Raw genomic sequence first — 14,250 nt, 5'->3', positions numbered from 1 at the left:
TCCTTTCTCTATGTCCCTCCTCTCTCTCTCTCCCTCCTTTCTCTATGTCCCCTCCTCTCTCTCTCTATGTCCCTCCTCTCTCTCTCTATGTCCCTCCTCTCTCTCTCTGTCCCTCCTCTCTCTCTCTATGTCTCTCCCTCCTCTCTCTCTCTATTCTCTCCCTCCTCTCTCTCACTCTGTCTCTCCCTCCTCTCTCTCTATGTCTCTCCCTCCTCTCTCTCTCTGTGGGCTCTATTCATAAAACCTTACCGCAAGTTTTCCGCTCAAAAAAGCGGATTTTCCCGTCCATTTAGCAAAGTGGGCATTCATAAAAGCTGTTCCCGCATGAAAATCTACAATCCCCCCAGCAGAGCGAGAAATTTCCGCCTTCTCCAGTGTTTTTCTAGATTTATCTAGAAAAATGTAACAAAATGGCCATTCATAAAGATTAGAGGAAGCGGTATGTGGACGGGAAATACCGCTTCCTCTGATTTTGCGGATTACATACAAGTGAATGGGACAGACCTCCCAGAGAGAGCAGTGCACAGAGGGACTCTGCCGGCTGAAGTGTTTCCGCATGCCTTCCGACAGCTTACCGCCAGCTTTCAGCGGGAGATCTCCGCACTTGCATCGCAGCTTTCAAGATTTTTTTGAATGACCACCCAGAAGTGTAAAATACCGCTGCGGTATTTTACCTCTAGGAGTATTTACGCCACAAGTTTTTTATGAATAGAGCCCTGTCTGTCTCTCCCTCCTCTCTCTCTATGTCTCTCCCTCCTCTCTCTCTCTCTATGTCCAAATCCAAATCCAAATCCAAAAAAGCTTTATTGGCAGGACCAAATACATTTAGCATTGCCAAAGCAAAATAGAACATTAATGTGGGGGGGGGGGGGGGGATTGTGGGAATAAGGGAAGGACATGGGTATACAGTCCATAGGAGGATGTACGGGATGGTATGGGGGGATGGGGTATATAGTCCATAGGGGAGGGGGGTATAGGCATACAGTCCATAGGGGAGGGGAGTATGGGGTTATACAGTCCATGTGTTATCATGTTCCTCTCAGTTGGTGGCAGGCCGTGACATATCGGGCAGCTATTTGCACAGTTTCTTCCTCTTCCCCCAGTATGATGTAGAGTTTCCTCTCCTCATCTGTGGAGGTGAAATCTGCAATGTGGGCGGAGAGTCTTTGGAAATGGGCGGTCCTCAACGGTGTATATTTGCTGCAGTGTAGCAGGAAGTGGGCCTCATCCTCCAGGACCCCCTGGTCACATTGCCTGCACAGTCTCTCCTCCCGGGGCTTCCATGTCTGTTTGTGTCGTCCTGTCTCTATCTCCAGGTTGTGGGCACTCAGACGGTACAGGCTCAAGGCCTGTCTATCTTTGTGGTGGTGTAGCCTCTCCAGATATGGGGCCATTGTGTACTCCCTCTGTAGTGATTGGTAGATAGTGAGTTTCTGGAGTTCTTTATGTCACTTCTCCATTCCTCTATGTATCGGTCCTTGCAGCTTTCTATCATTCCTTTTATTTGGGCTTTTGTCAGCCTGTGTTGGTGGTCTTGGCTGGGCTGGCTCTTGACGTTTTGTTTCAGAGAGCGTGGTATGGCCTCCCCACCCTGGGCTCAGTGAGGCTTTATGGTGGTAAGTGCTGGGGTTGCTGCTCTGTATATGCGCCCAATATGAGAGCGCCCTCTGCTGGATAGTCAGCCATAGTGGGAATCTGCCTAGCTCTGCCCGGCAAGCTGAGTTTGAAGTGCTGCGATGGACTTGGAGAAGATACTTGCAGAACTCTAGATGGAAGATTTCTGTTGGGCTGGAGTCCCATTTTGATTGGTCAGGGTAGGTGACCGGGCCCCATACCTCACTGCTATAGAGCAGGATTGGGGTGATGATGCTGTTGAATATCTTTACCCAGACTCTCACCGGTGGTTTTAGGTGGTAAAGTTGCCTTCTGATGGCATAAAACGTTCTGCAGGCTTTTTCCTTCAGGGCCTCTACTGCTGGTTTAAAGCTCCCAGTTTGGTTAATTTCCAGCCCCAGGTAGGTGTAACTGTTTGTGGTCTCCAGTGGGCAGCCATTTAATATAAATGAGGAGGTGGGCATTTTTAGATTTTTTCTCTGGAACACCATCACTTTTGTCTTCTTTGGGTTGATGGGCAGTGCCCATGTGGTGCAGAAACTCTCCAGTAATGCCAGGCTGTCCTGTAGGCCCCTTTCTGTTGGGGAGAGCAGCAGGAGATCATCTGCATACAGCAGGAACTTCACCTCGTGGTCATGCAAGAGGAGGCCTGGTGCTGGGGAGGATTCCAGGGCTACAGCCAGTTGGTTAATAAATATGTTAAAGAGCGTTGGGCTCAAACTGCAGCCCTGCCTGACTCCTCGACCCTGCTTGAAGAACGCGCTTCTCTTCCCGTCCACTTTCACACTGCATTGGTTCCCAGTATATGAACTCTTGATGACATCATAGATTCTACCTCCTATTCCGCTCTCTAGGAGTTTTAGGAAAAGGCCTGGGTGCCACACCGAGTCAAACGCCTTCTTAAAATCCACAAAGCAAGCGTGTATTTTGCCACGTGAGCTGTGGACATGAGTCTTGATAAGGCTGTGCAGTGTGTAGATGTGGTCGGTTGTGCGGTGGTTTGGCATGAACCCAGCTTGGCTTTTGCTGAGTACGTCCTGCTGTGTGAGGAAGGAGAGGATCCTTTTATTGATGATGCTGTTAAACAGTTTCCCCAGTGTACTGCTGACACAGATTCCTCTGTAGTTTGCTGGATCATATCTGTCCCCATTCTTGTAGATGGGTGTTATGAGGCCTTCACTCCAGGCCTGAGGAAAGGAGCCCGCACTCAGGATAAGGTTGAAAAGTCTTGCGAGTGCCTCATGTATGTCCGGGGGGCTGTATTTGATCATCTCTGGCAGGATGCCATCGGTACCGCTAGCCTTCTTACATTTTATCAGCTTTGTTCTTTCTCTTATTTCCTCCATCGTGATTGGTGTATCCAGGGGGTTTTGAAAGTCCTTGATTGTCTCCTCCATGTCCTTCAGCTTTGCGGCTATTTGTTTCTGTTCCGGGGTTTGGGCATTTTCTGGGATGACTTTGTAGAGGTCCCTGAAGTAGTGGAGCCAGATGTGGCCATTTTGGATGTGGAGAGGGCTTTTCTTGGGCTTTGTCCCAATGTGGTTCCAGGTCTCCCAGAATGAGTTGTCTTGGAGGGAGTCCTCCAGCTGTTGGAGTTTGTGGGAGATGTGGCTCTGTTTTTTCCGCCTGAGGGTGTCTTTGTATTGTCTCTGTAGGTGGTCATGGGCTTCCCTTATGTCCTGGTTGTTGGGGTCTCTGTGCTTTTGGTTAGAGGCTGCCCTTAGAGAATTACGTAGAGCCTTGCACTCACTGTCAAACCATTTTTGGGACTGTTTATTTGTGGATCTCTTAAAGTTGGTCTGCTTGAGGCCGGCGAGTACTGCCATGTTATATAAGATGTTGCTGAAGTCCTTCACTGCATGGTTGACACCTTGTTTGTTCAGTTCATATAGGTTGGTATGAAAGTTTGTCAGCAGTTCTTGGATTTTGGCAGTGTTGGTCATGTTGGTGAATTTGATGGCAGACTCTTTGGGCCATTTGAAGGATGGTGGCAGCTTGTAGAGACCGTTCTGGTGAGGTTGCTGTGTGGTTGGTTTATCGGTGGATTTCAGGTACAGCAGGATTTGGTTGTGGTCTGACAGGTGTGTTTCAGGGGTGACTATGAGGGCATTGATGTTTATGGGGTCTGTGTCTGTGACAGCATAATCTACCACACTGCTGCCTACATGTGAGTTCATAGTAAATCTCCCAAGAGAGTCACCCCTGGTTCGCCCATTCATTATGTATAGGCCGAGGCTCCGGCACAGGTTCAACAGGGATTTCCCACTTTTGTTTACTGTCTTGTCATAGCTGTTTCTTGCTGTCTGCATTGGTTCCTGGTAGTAGCTCTCTCCTCCAAGTATGTATGTGTTTCCCTCAGAGGTCAGATAGTCCTTCTCTGTGCCTGTTCTAGCGTTGAGGTCTCCATAGATGAGCACTCTGCCCTGAGACTGGAAGTGGCTGGCTTCTCTTTGTAGGACCTCATAGATGTCAGGTTTGTAGTAAGGGGACTCTGTTGGGGGGATGTATGCTGCACACAGGTACATGTCAGACTGAGAGGTGAGGATGGAGCTGTTTATTTTGATCCAGATGTGGCTGTCTCCTCGTTTGATTGCTTTGATGTGCTCTGTGAGCTCCTCCTTATACCAGATTAGTATGCCTCCTGAACGGCGGCCCTGTTTAATGTTCCTGTTTTTCTGGGCAGATATGGAGAATTCCCGGTACCCCATGGGTACGAAAGATTCATCCTCTGCCCGGGTCCATGTCTCCAGGAGGATTTGGATATCAATGTTTTCAAGTCTCTTTTTAAAGTCTGGATCATTTGTTTTGGATCCAAAAGCTGAGGCGTTCAGCCCTTGGATGTTCCAGCTACTGATGATAAGGGATGTCATTTTGAGTCGGTTTACCTTGTAATGAGCAGAAATTTTCATAGGACTCAGTATTTTCAGGGGGAGGGTGGACACTGTTGTGGGTGTCACCTCAATCTGCTTTGTATATTGATAAGCAAAGTTCTGATTTCCGCCATGATGCTACCCTCTGTCGCTTTGTGTTGCCATTGTGGGGCAGGCGGTTTCCTACATGTTTTCCATGCTTGTGGGCTCTCTCTCTGGTGTTGGGACATTGTGGTTTGCTGTCTGATTGTTGAGTTGGGGCTTTCTTGGAGTCTCTGGGGTCTACTTAGCACCATGTCCTTTAGTTCCTTTGCTAGGCGGCTGACTCCTTGTTTGTCAAGGTGCTTGTTGTTGTACAGATGGTCGGTTGTGATTGTGGTGTGCTGTGCCAGTTGTATGTCTGGTGAGGATCTGAGACTGGAGGCCAGCTCTGCATTGATCTGTGTAATTGTCTGGTGAGGAATGTCTCTTCTTGGGAGCAGGGAAGAGAGGATAATCTTTGTGCTGGGGAATTTCTGCTGTGCCCTTTTAACCAGTTGTGACAGTTTGTATGTGATGGTTTCTTGGTCTGTGGTGTTTTCTTGTATAATGTCATTGGTGCCGGTGTGCAGGATGAGATGTTTTGGGTCGGTGAAATAAGGCTCATTAATGACCTGTGTTACTTGTTCAATAGTTGAAGTGATGATTTTGATGGCATGCATCCCTGGAAAGAGTCTTCTTATGTCCAGGTATTTTCCATTAGAGTCTATAACCAGCACAATGTCAGGACTGCGATGTTTATAGGAGCGATTTGCTTGGTGTTTAGGCTTGGGCTGTGGGTTGTTGGATGAGGCTGTGTTGGCAGTATTTGGAGAGGGGGCTGGATGGCTGTGATTGTCACTAGTCTCTTGGGTGATTATTGTATCCTGTGTGATGTGCGGAGCACTGTCTTTGGTCGGCATAGGTTTTGTGGGGGCCTTTGTGCTTTTTGTTGTCTCCTCTAACTTTTGTGGCTGTTTTAATATTTTTAATTTCCTGATCTCCTCTTTAAGTTGTGAGCTTTCCTCCTGTAGTTTTTGTAGGGAAATGTTCATATCATGCAAGGCTGCAGTGTGCTCAGCTTTCATCCTGGCTATTTCTTCTCTCAGTTGATCATTTGCATTTTTCACACCTTGGCTGCTTTTCCTTTCTTCCCTGAAAAGGGTGAAGTCCCTTTCTAATTGGGACAGACTTTCTCTGAGAGTCTCCAGGGAGGGGTGTGAGAAGCCTGGTGTCTGGTCTCTGGAGAGGGGCTGTTGTTTTGGAGATTGGTCTTCAGCCTTCTCTCTAGGAGCAGTCCTTGCAGATGATTTACGACCATTGTTTGTGTTGACAGAGTTTGTCTGGTTTTCTTTAAAGTTAATTGCAAGTCTTTCAATATCAGGATAACTCTTTTCGAAAATATTTAAGTAACGTTCTGCCCCCTGGATCAAGACACTGCCATTGTGGTATACAGTTACTGTAAGTGTAGTAACCTCTGGGTCCTCCTTGTCTTTTATTCTGATTTGTCTCCCATTCGTGATGCCATTTTTTTTAATGCTTTTTTCAAATGTTTCACAGATGGCAGTATGCCAAGCTTGGGTGTCATGTGTAAAAAATATCAGGTTTGTTCTTACTCTAGGGTTAGAGGAATAGTCAGCAAACAGGGTCTCTGGCATGCTTTTAGTTAGCTTCAGTCTTTCTTCTTTCTTTGCATCATTGCTTTTATTGCCAGGAGAGTAAACAATCTCCCGAGTGCCAGACCTCCTGCTGCTAGATGTGCTGGGCTTATCTGCATCCTGGCTTGCCTTTTGATCTGCTGGCTCTAATATGGTTTCCATTGTGAATCCCTTGATAAACTTTTTCCTATTTCTATAAGTAATATTCAGCAGAAATGCCCTTACCTTGTTTTCTGCAGGTTTGGTCAGTTCTGGGGTTACTCTCTGCTGGTGTTAGGATCTGTTGGTTGGCTGGAGCTGGCTGCTGCTGCTTGTTGCTTTTCCTCTGAGTGACACAGCTTGTTTATCCTTTTATAGGTGGTTATCTTCTCCATTCAGAGCATTTGCTTTTTAATCTTTAGTCTTTTTATTCTTTAGACTTCCATAGGCTCCTCTGGTTTCCATGTTATGTCTTGGTCTTGGCTGTGTCTTGGTTGTGTCCTTTGTGTCCATTCAGTTGCCCATTACAAGGTAAAATTGGTAAAGTTTCAGGAGCTCATGTTCAGTGCTGCCATTGTCTCTGGCTGCTTGCTTCTCCCTCCTCTCTCTCTCTCTATGTCTCTCCCTCCTCTCTCTCTCTCTCTCTATGTCTCTCCCTCCTCTCTCTCTCTCTCTCTCTATGTCTCTCCCTCCTCTCTCCCTCTCTCTCTATGTCTCTCCCTCCTCTCTTCCTCTCTCTCTATGTCTCTCCCTCCTCTCTCTCTCTCTCTCTCTCTATGTCTCTCCCTCCTCTCTCTCTCTCTCTCTATGTCTCTCCCTCCTCTCTCTCTCTCTCTCTCTCTATGTCTCTCCCTCCTCTCTCTCTCTCTCTCTATGTCTCTCCCTCCTCTCTCTCTCTCTCTCTATGTCTCTCCCTCCTCTCTCTCTCTCTCTCTATGTCTCTCTATGTCTCTCCCTCCTCTCTCTCTCTCTCTCTATGTCTCTCCCTCCTCTCTCTCTCTCTCTCTATGTCTCTCCCTCCTCTCTCTCTCTCTATGTCTCTCCCTCCTCTCTCTCTCTCTCTCTCTCTCTATGTCTCTCCCTCCTCTCTCTCTCTCTCTCTATGTCTCTCCCTCCTCTCTCTCTCTGTCTCTCCCTCTCCATGTCTCTATGGTTTGTGTGTGTGTGTGTGTGATGAAGGGGGGGGGGGGGGCACCATAATCAGGCTTCGCTCAGGGCGCTGTGAAACCTAAGGCCGGCCCTGGTCTATTGCTATTTTCACATTTATGTGGTGCATCATTCCCCCATGCATATTACCATGTGGCTGAGTGCGCCGACAGGGTAAGGCCCATTTAACATCTGTGTTAAAAAACGGTCCGTTCCCAGATCGGAACGGATACTGTACAAAAGGAATGGATGCGAACTGATCCAATGTTAACCTATGGAACCGTTCACATGCGTATGTTTGAATGTATCCGTTCTGCACGATCCCCTGAACAAGCAAGTTTACTGCAGCATCTATTTTTCCGAACCGCTGAGCCCAGCGGACCGGAAACAGAACATGAAGCCCTGCATTGGGGGAATGAGAGAACAGAACATTTCTTCACACTAGTGAAGAAACGGACTGTTAAGAGCAAAATCCACTGGGTTGGGAGGGAGATGAGGGGACGCGAATGGGGCCATACTTGAGTGGGTGGGTGAGGGAGGGTGCAGCTGCAGGGCGGGTGGGTGAGGGAGGGTTAAAACTTCTCCGGGCGTCTTCTTCATTGCAGCCGGGCAGTAGAAAGGTTTCTTTCAGGCTTCTATCTTCTTCTGCCTTGTATTGCGTTGCACGTCGCATCACGTGACTACCACACTTCCTCCTTTAACCCGGAAGGAGGAAGCGTAGTCACATGGCGCGATGTGGGATACAAGACGGAAGAAGATGGAAGCCTGGAAGAAACCCTCCCTACCGCCCGGCTGCAATGAAGACGACCAAAGCCTGGGTAAATGTTATTTCCTCCCCCACTCGCCCAGCTACGGCACCCACCCTCGCCCGACCGGCTGCTGTGGCAACGGAGTAAAAATGGATCCGATCGGATCCATTTGCTAGTGTGAACCAAGCCTTACGAATCCGGTGAAGTGGAAACCTAATCCGTTTTACCAGATCCATTTGGCTGCAAATGGCAGTGTGAAATGGCCCTAATACGCATAGCACCCCCCCCCCCCCCCCTCCCTCAGTGACATACTCCATGCTGGACAGTGTGTCACAGGATTACTGCTGCTCTGCGCATGCATGCCACACTGCTACTGCAATTGATTTTGCTACTTCCGTCGCACTACATCGTGTTGCCATACTGTGTAAGTCTCCATAGACTTGCATTGCCCTTGCGACAGGCTGCGGTGGGGGAGAGTACCGCGACGCTACAAAATGCGGGGGAGGGGGAAAGTAGCCTCAAGGTGGCGTCTAACTATCGAGTTTCTAGCAAAAAAATCGTTCGAGCGATCAGATAATTCTGATCGGAAGTGAAATATCGGAATACATCATTTACTACACTATGAATATATGTAAGTAGAAAAAAACAATGTTTTGTAAAGGTGATTCGTTTTTGTACTACACCATCAACAAACCAATCTTTGCTTCTTATCTATGAAAACTGTCAAGAAAATCTAAATTTTGGTTTGCCGAAAATCCAACCAGAAGACTGTTTTTATAATCCTTCATAATCGATTGTGCTCATCTACGTAGATTATTTACAACCAATCCAATCGCATACAATCAGAATGATATGATCATTCAAATGATTTTTTCACAAGAAATTGGACCGTTAGTGGCCACCCAAGCTCAACACACACCATACAATCTTGGTTGTACAGCTTTACCAAATCTATGGCCTCAATTCACTAAGCAGTTTACAGATGGTTTTCAGTGTACTGATGGTTTGGTGTGATGTTTTAGACCTGTTTTTAGACCTGGTCTAACATTCAGTAATTACACAATTCACAAAGGCAAACAAGGAGTAACCACGCCCACTTTTTCTGACAGAGATTAGACCAGCTGATTTCTATCGGTAAAGTAATTCTGTGAGGTATTTTAGATGTGAGGATGGAACCTTTTGAATTAATTATACAGATTAATTCTATGCAGAGGAGAGCTCAGCAAAGGAGAAGGATGTCAGTCATAGCTACTTGTTTATGAATTGTATATTTTGACCATTTATCATCAGTAGACTAGTCTAAACTGCTTAGTGAATTGAGGCCAATAGATTGAAAATAACTTGAATGATTGATTGGATAAGCTCTTTACTACATGAAAGTGGTAAGATTGTATAGTGTGTATTGAGCCTAAGGCCTTGTTCACATTGCGTTCCGATAGCGTGTCCGTTTGCGTTGGCAGATCTTTTTAGGCATTTTTTTTCCTTTACTGGCGCTTGGGTGGGTGATGCATTTTTTTTGTTAAAAGCATTTTCTAAGTGCTTTTCCAGAGCGTTTTTTTATTCACTCCCTGACACAAGTCAGGAGGTGAACTCTTTGATCCAGAAAATAATAAATACGATGTATTTATTCTTTAAAATGCGAACACAATCGCTGCACAAAGCGATTTTGTGAACGTTTTGCGTTTTTTCTATACCTTCCATTCAGGCCAAATCGCCCTGAAAATGGTTTATGCATCGCTTACGTCAACTGACAGCGCACTGAACGCCCCAATCTGAATGACACCATAGGAAAGCATGGTGTGGCCACTTTTAGTACGCTTTTGAAAATTCGTCAGCGCCTAAAAGAGTCCAAAAGCGCCTCTAGTGTGAAAAAGCCCTAAAGCTTAAAGCAACCAGAAAGCGCGCTTATCCGGCAGCACAGCCAATCCCTGTCTGTATCAGGTAACCGAGACTGTACTAAATACAGGGCCGGAGCTACCATAGAGGCAAAGGGGGCAATTGCCCCAGGGCCCCAGAGCTTGTAGGGGTCCCCAGTGGCTACAAGAGGAAAAACATTTTTTCAAATCGACCTTATAGTTTTTGAGGAAATCGATTTTAACGTTTCAAAGGAAAAAAAAATACACATTTAAAAACCCGCTGACTTTAATGGTTAATAGCAAATCCACCTTAAATGCTAGAAACCCTACATTTGCAGGATATGTTAGGGAGATCATTGGGAATAAGAGGAAAAAACAATTTTTCAAAACGACCTTAGTTTTTGAGAAAATCGATTTTAAAGATTCGAAGGAAAAAAGTATACTTTTAAATGCGGTAAATGTCACTTTTAGTAGTAAACCTAACGGTAGTGTAATTTTACAGGCATCAAAAGAAAGAGCAATACATTTCCTGACGGGGTTTCCAGGGGGTCCATACGCAGCCGCAGCGCTTTGGTCAGGGATTGCGATACAGCCGCAATATGGCTGTATGAAGGCATTTTTTCCTATTTTCCCAATTTGTTTTTAATGTTTAGAGTGTGGGAATTTTTTTTTTAATTATGTGGGGTCCCCCTTCCTGAAACTTTTTAACCCCTTGTCCCCCATGCAGGCTGGGGTAGCCAGAATGTGGAGCTCCGACCGATTGGGGCTTCACACCCTGACTATACCAGCTGCAAAAAATGTCCCTTAATGCCGATTTTTGTTTCGTGGTATCTGTTGTGGGGGGGGGGGGGGATAGGTTTATTTTGCCCTGGGGCCCCAGTGTTGCTTAAACCGGCCCTGACTATATAATAAAAATGTAAATATATATAAAATATTTGTTTTTAACATGTTTATTTCTACACTTATGTTCAGTTTACTTGTTTATGCTGTGTAATGTAAAGCGCAAATGTTTTGCCAGGCACAAAGTTTCAGGCAGGGGTCACACTTACCGGCTTTCGTACGCGTTTTCTGCACAGAAAAACTGACTTCAACTGAGAACTCATGTTAATCAATAAGCAAGGTCACACTTTAATGCAGATTTCGCATGCAGAAAAAAAACTGACATCTTGCGCAATTTGTCAGTTTTCTCTATAAATTACATTAGCTGCTGTAAGTCAGGGGTCACACTTGTCTTTCAGTTTTCTGCAAAGTGTAGAAACTGAAAGACAAGTGTGACCCCTGCCTCAGCCATCACAAAACGAATCCATGTAGTGTGTGATGCTGGCTGCATGCCCGTGCTCTCTATTGCCCCAAGTGGTGTAATGATGAATTGCACAATTTTGGGCGGATTTGCTTCCTGTGCCGGAGTCTAGGGGGGAGTCAGGGTCACAGGGATGGAGTCTGCGGGACAAGTACAGAGCAGTGCTGTTGGTAAGCCTGGAAACCCATGACTGCGACCTACTTCAACATCACATCTGCAGTTCTCTGTTTCTCATAGATGTGTCTAACCTTTCTCTTCCACTACTTTGCATTGGTATAATCAGCTTCCACTTAGATAAATAATGATGCTTTTTTTATTTTGCTGCAGTCTGATGGCCCAGTTCCCTTATATTCATTCAGTAATTAGCCTATTTGATTATTTTATAGTCCTTGTTTTATATTTTCTTCTAAAAGGTGCAAGTGAATCCAGAGCAGATCAAGCAGAGATGCCCAATTTGGAACAATCACAGTACAGGCATGCCAAAGCAGCCTGTGTACTTTTTGTATAGAGGGCTACAGTCTGAGACATCTAAATAAGGACAAAAGCAGTAGGGTGAGAGTGACTGCAGCAGATTACTGCAGGGGAAGCCAATGAGGGCAGGGAACACCTGTACTCTCTCTAGGCTTTTACCTGAGACTATCACGGTTGTATTGTGAAAGACATGTATGCATGACTGTGTTACAGTGGCGTAGCTTAGGAGCTGTGGGCCCCGATGCAAGTTTTACAATGGGGCCCCCCCAAGCACTCTATACATAACAATTGATACGGCGCGCAATAACCTGCCAATGGCAACTACAGTGTCAGAGGTGCAAGAAGGGGATGGGGAACAGTTTGTTAATGATTTCCACAATTTAAAGAGGAACTGTAACGACAAAACGGCCCCTGGGGGGTACTCACCTCGGGTGGGGGAAGCCTCAGGATCCTAATGAGGCTTCCCACGCCGTCCTGCGTCCCTCGGGGGTCTCGCTGCAGCCCTCCGTACAGCGGTGACGCAATATTTACCTTCCTGGCTCCTGCGCAGGTGCTCTGATGCCTCTCGGCGCCGAAGTAGGCGGAAATACCCGATCGCCGTCGGGTCTGCTCTACTGCGCAGGCGCAAGTTTCCGGCGCCTGCGCAGTAGAGCGGACCCGACGGAGATCGGGTATTTCCGTCTATTTCCGTGCCGAAAGTCGCCACAGCGCCCCCGCTGGAGCCAGCAAAGGTAAATATTGAACTGACAGTCGGCACAGTCGCCGGCTGTTCGGAGGGCTGCGGCGAGACCCCCGTGGGACAGAGGATGGCGTGGGAAGCCTCATTAGGATCCCGAGGCTTCCCCCACCCGAGGTGAGTACCCCCCAGGGGATGTTTTTCATGTTACAGAGTCTCTTTAAAGTATATATAGAAGTGATTACTACGAGCACAGGACCATTAAAGAGCTAATACTGTAGTTGAGGGAGGACCCTTCAGGGCCCCTCTGGCCCAAGGGCCCTGATGCGGTTGCTACCTCTGCACCCCTTATTGCTATGCCCCTGACTGTGTACATGTATTTACTGACTCTGCACTGATAAGAACCAAACTTCATGTAAAATTGCTATGGTAACAGTTGTATGCTGTAATATGTTTTTGTGCTGCACACTGTGACTACAGTTACCTGTTGCCTGAAACGATCTTCTCTGGTCACTTTGGATGACAGTATATGCAGTTCAGATGTGCTTGCCTGTCCTCCAATCAGCATGTTCTGTCCTCCAATCAGCATGTTCTGTCCTCCAATCAGCATGTTCTGTCCTCAGGGGGGAGGGCCAGAGGGTAGGAACTACTGGATGAAAATGTAGTATAAGGGCCTGTACACACTGAAAAACGCAAGCAAAATCAGAAGCGTTTTTAAAATCGCAAGTGCGTGTAGTTATAAAAACGCATGCGCTTTTGCCTGCGTTTTTGATGCGTTTGCATTTTTCTTGTAATTGCTGATTGGCTAAAGAATCCTTTGTTTTTTTTCTAGTTTACATTTTAACAGGAATCAGGAAATTGCAGAGTCTTCTGGGATACTGACTTCTGAAAAACGCAGGCAAAAACGCAAGCGCATGCGTTTTTAAAGCACTGCGCTTACAGCGCAGCAGGCACTGCGATTTTTCTAAAAACGCATCGCACCAGTGTGTACAAGTCATCATGATTTTCATTCTTTTTCAAAAGACCTTGCGATTTTTAAAAACTCATGCGTTTTTAAAAATCGCAAGGTCTTTGCGTACAGGCCCTAATGCTTCTTTTCCACGCACTGTTGATAGGCAGTGAAATGCCTCTCAAACTCTCACAACTTCTCACTGCTGCCTGGTAACTGCTCACTGCTGCCTGATAACTGCTCATTGCAGACTGGTAACTGCTTGCTGAGCATACAGTTCAACAGCAGTGGCATAGCTAAGGCGCTATGGGCCCCGGTGCAAGTTTTACAGTGGGGCCCCCCAAGCACTCTATACATAACAATTGATACGGCACACCAAAACTTGCCAAGGACAACCACAGTATAAGGCTCCGTTCACACTGCACACGTTTCCAGCCGTGTTTTGGAAACGCGTGCAGGAGGCTGACACGCACGACATCAGACATTGCATAGAGTGCAATGTCTGATGTTCACACTGCATGCGTTCTGGACCTGTGCGGTCCGGGAACGCATGCTGCACACATTTTTTGTAAAAACGCGTGGCTGTCCCATTCACTTTTCAGTGATGGGATCAGCCACGCAACGCACACAAACGCGGATGGCGTGCGTTCGCATGCGTTGCGTTCCGTTCCGCATGCGTGGCCATCTGCGTTTGTGATGTGAACGGGGCCTTAGATGTGCAAGAAGGGGATAGGTAACAGTTTGTTAATGATTACTGCTATTTAGAGCATCTATAGATGTGATTATTACCAGCACAGGACCAATAAAGAGCTGTGGTTGAGGGAGAGCCCTTTGGGGCCCCTCTGGCCCAAGGGCCCCGATGCGGTCGCAACCTCTGCACCCCCTATTGCTACGCCACTGTTCAACAGTGCATATGAACTGTGTGCTCAGCAAGCACTTACCAGGAAGCAGTGAGCAGTTGTGA

The 14,250-nt window shown here is 46.8% G+C and overlaps 1 protein-coding gene across 2 annotated transcripts in view; it reads right to left on the bottom strand.

Moving 5' to 3' along the window:
- SPHK1 (sphingosine kinase 1) overlaps positions 1-12,896 on the bottom strand; it is a 92,188-nt gene extending 79,292 nt beyond the window's left edge. The window contains exon 1 of one of the 2 annotated variants that reach the window (XM_068264167.1): positions 12,822-12,896. The gene's annotated coding sequence lies outside the window, so the exon portion shown is untranslated. The remainder of the gene's footprint in view (positions 1-12,821) is intronic. The other variant, XM_068264170.1, reaches the window with a different exon arrangement.
- Positions 12,897-14,250: the final 1,354 nt, after the last annotated feature.

The sequence above is a fragment of the Hyperolius riggenbachi genome, chromosome 12 (assembly GCF_040937935.1).
Source record: "Hyperolius riggenbachi isolate aHypRig1 chromosome 12, aHypRig1.pri, whole genome shotgun sequence".
NCBI lineage: Eukaryota > Metazoa > Chordata > Amphibia > Anura > Hyperoliidae > Hyperolius > Hyperolius riggenbachi.
Note: the sequence above shows the minus strand (reverse complement) of the source record. Positions and strands in the feature narration are given on the sequence as shown.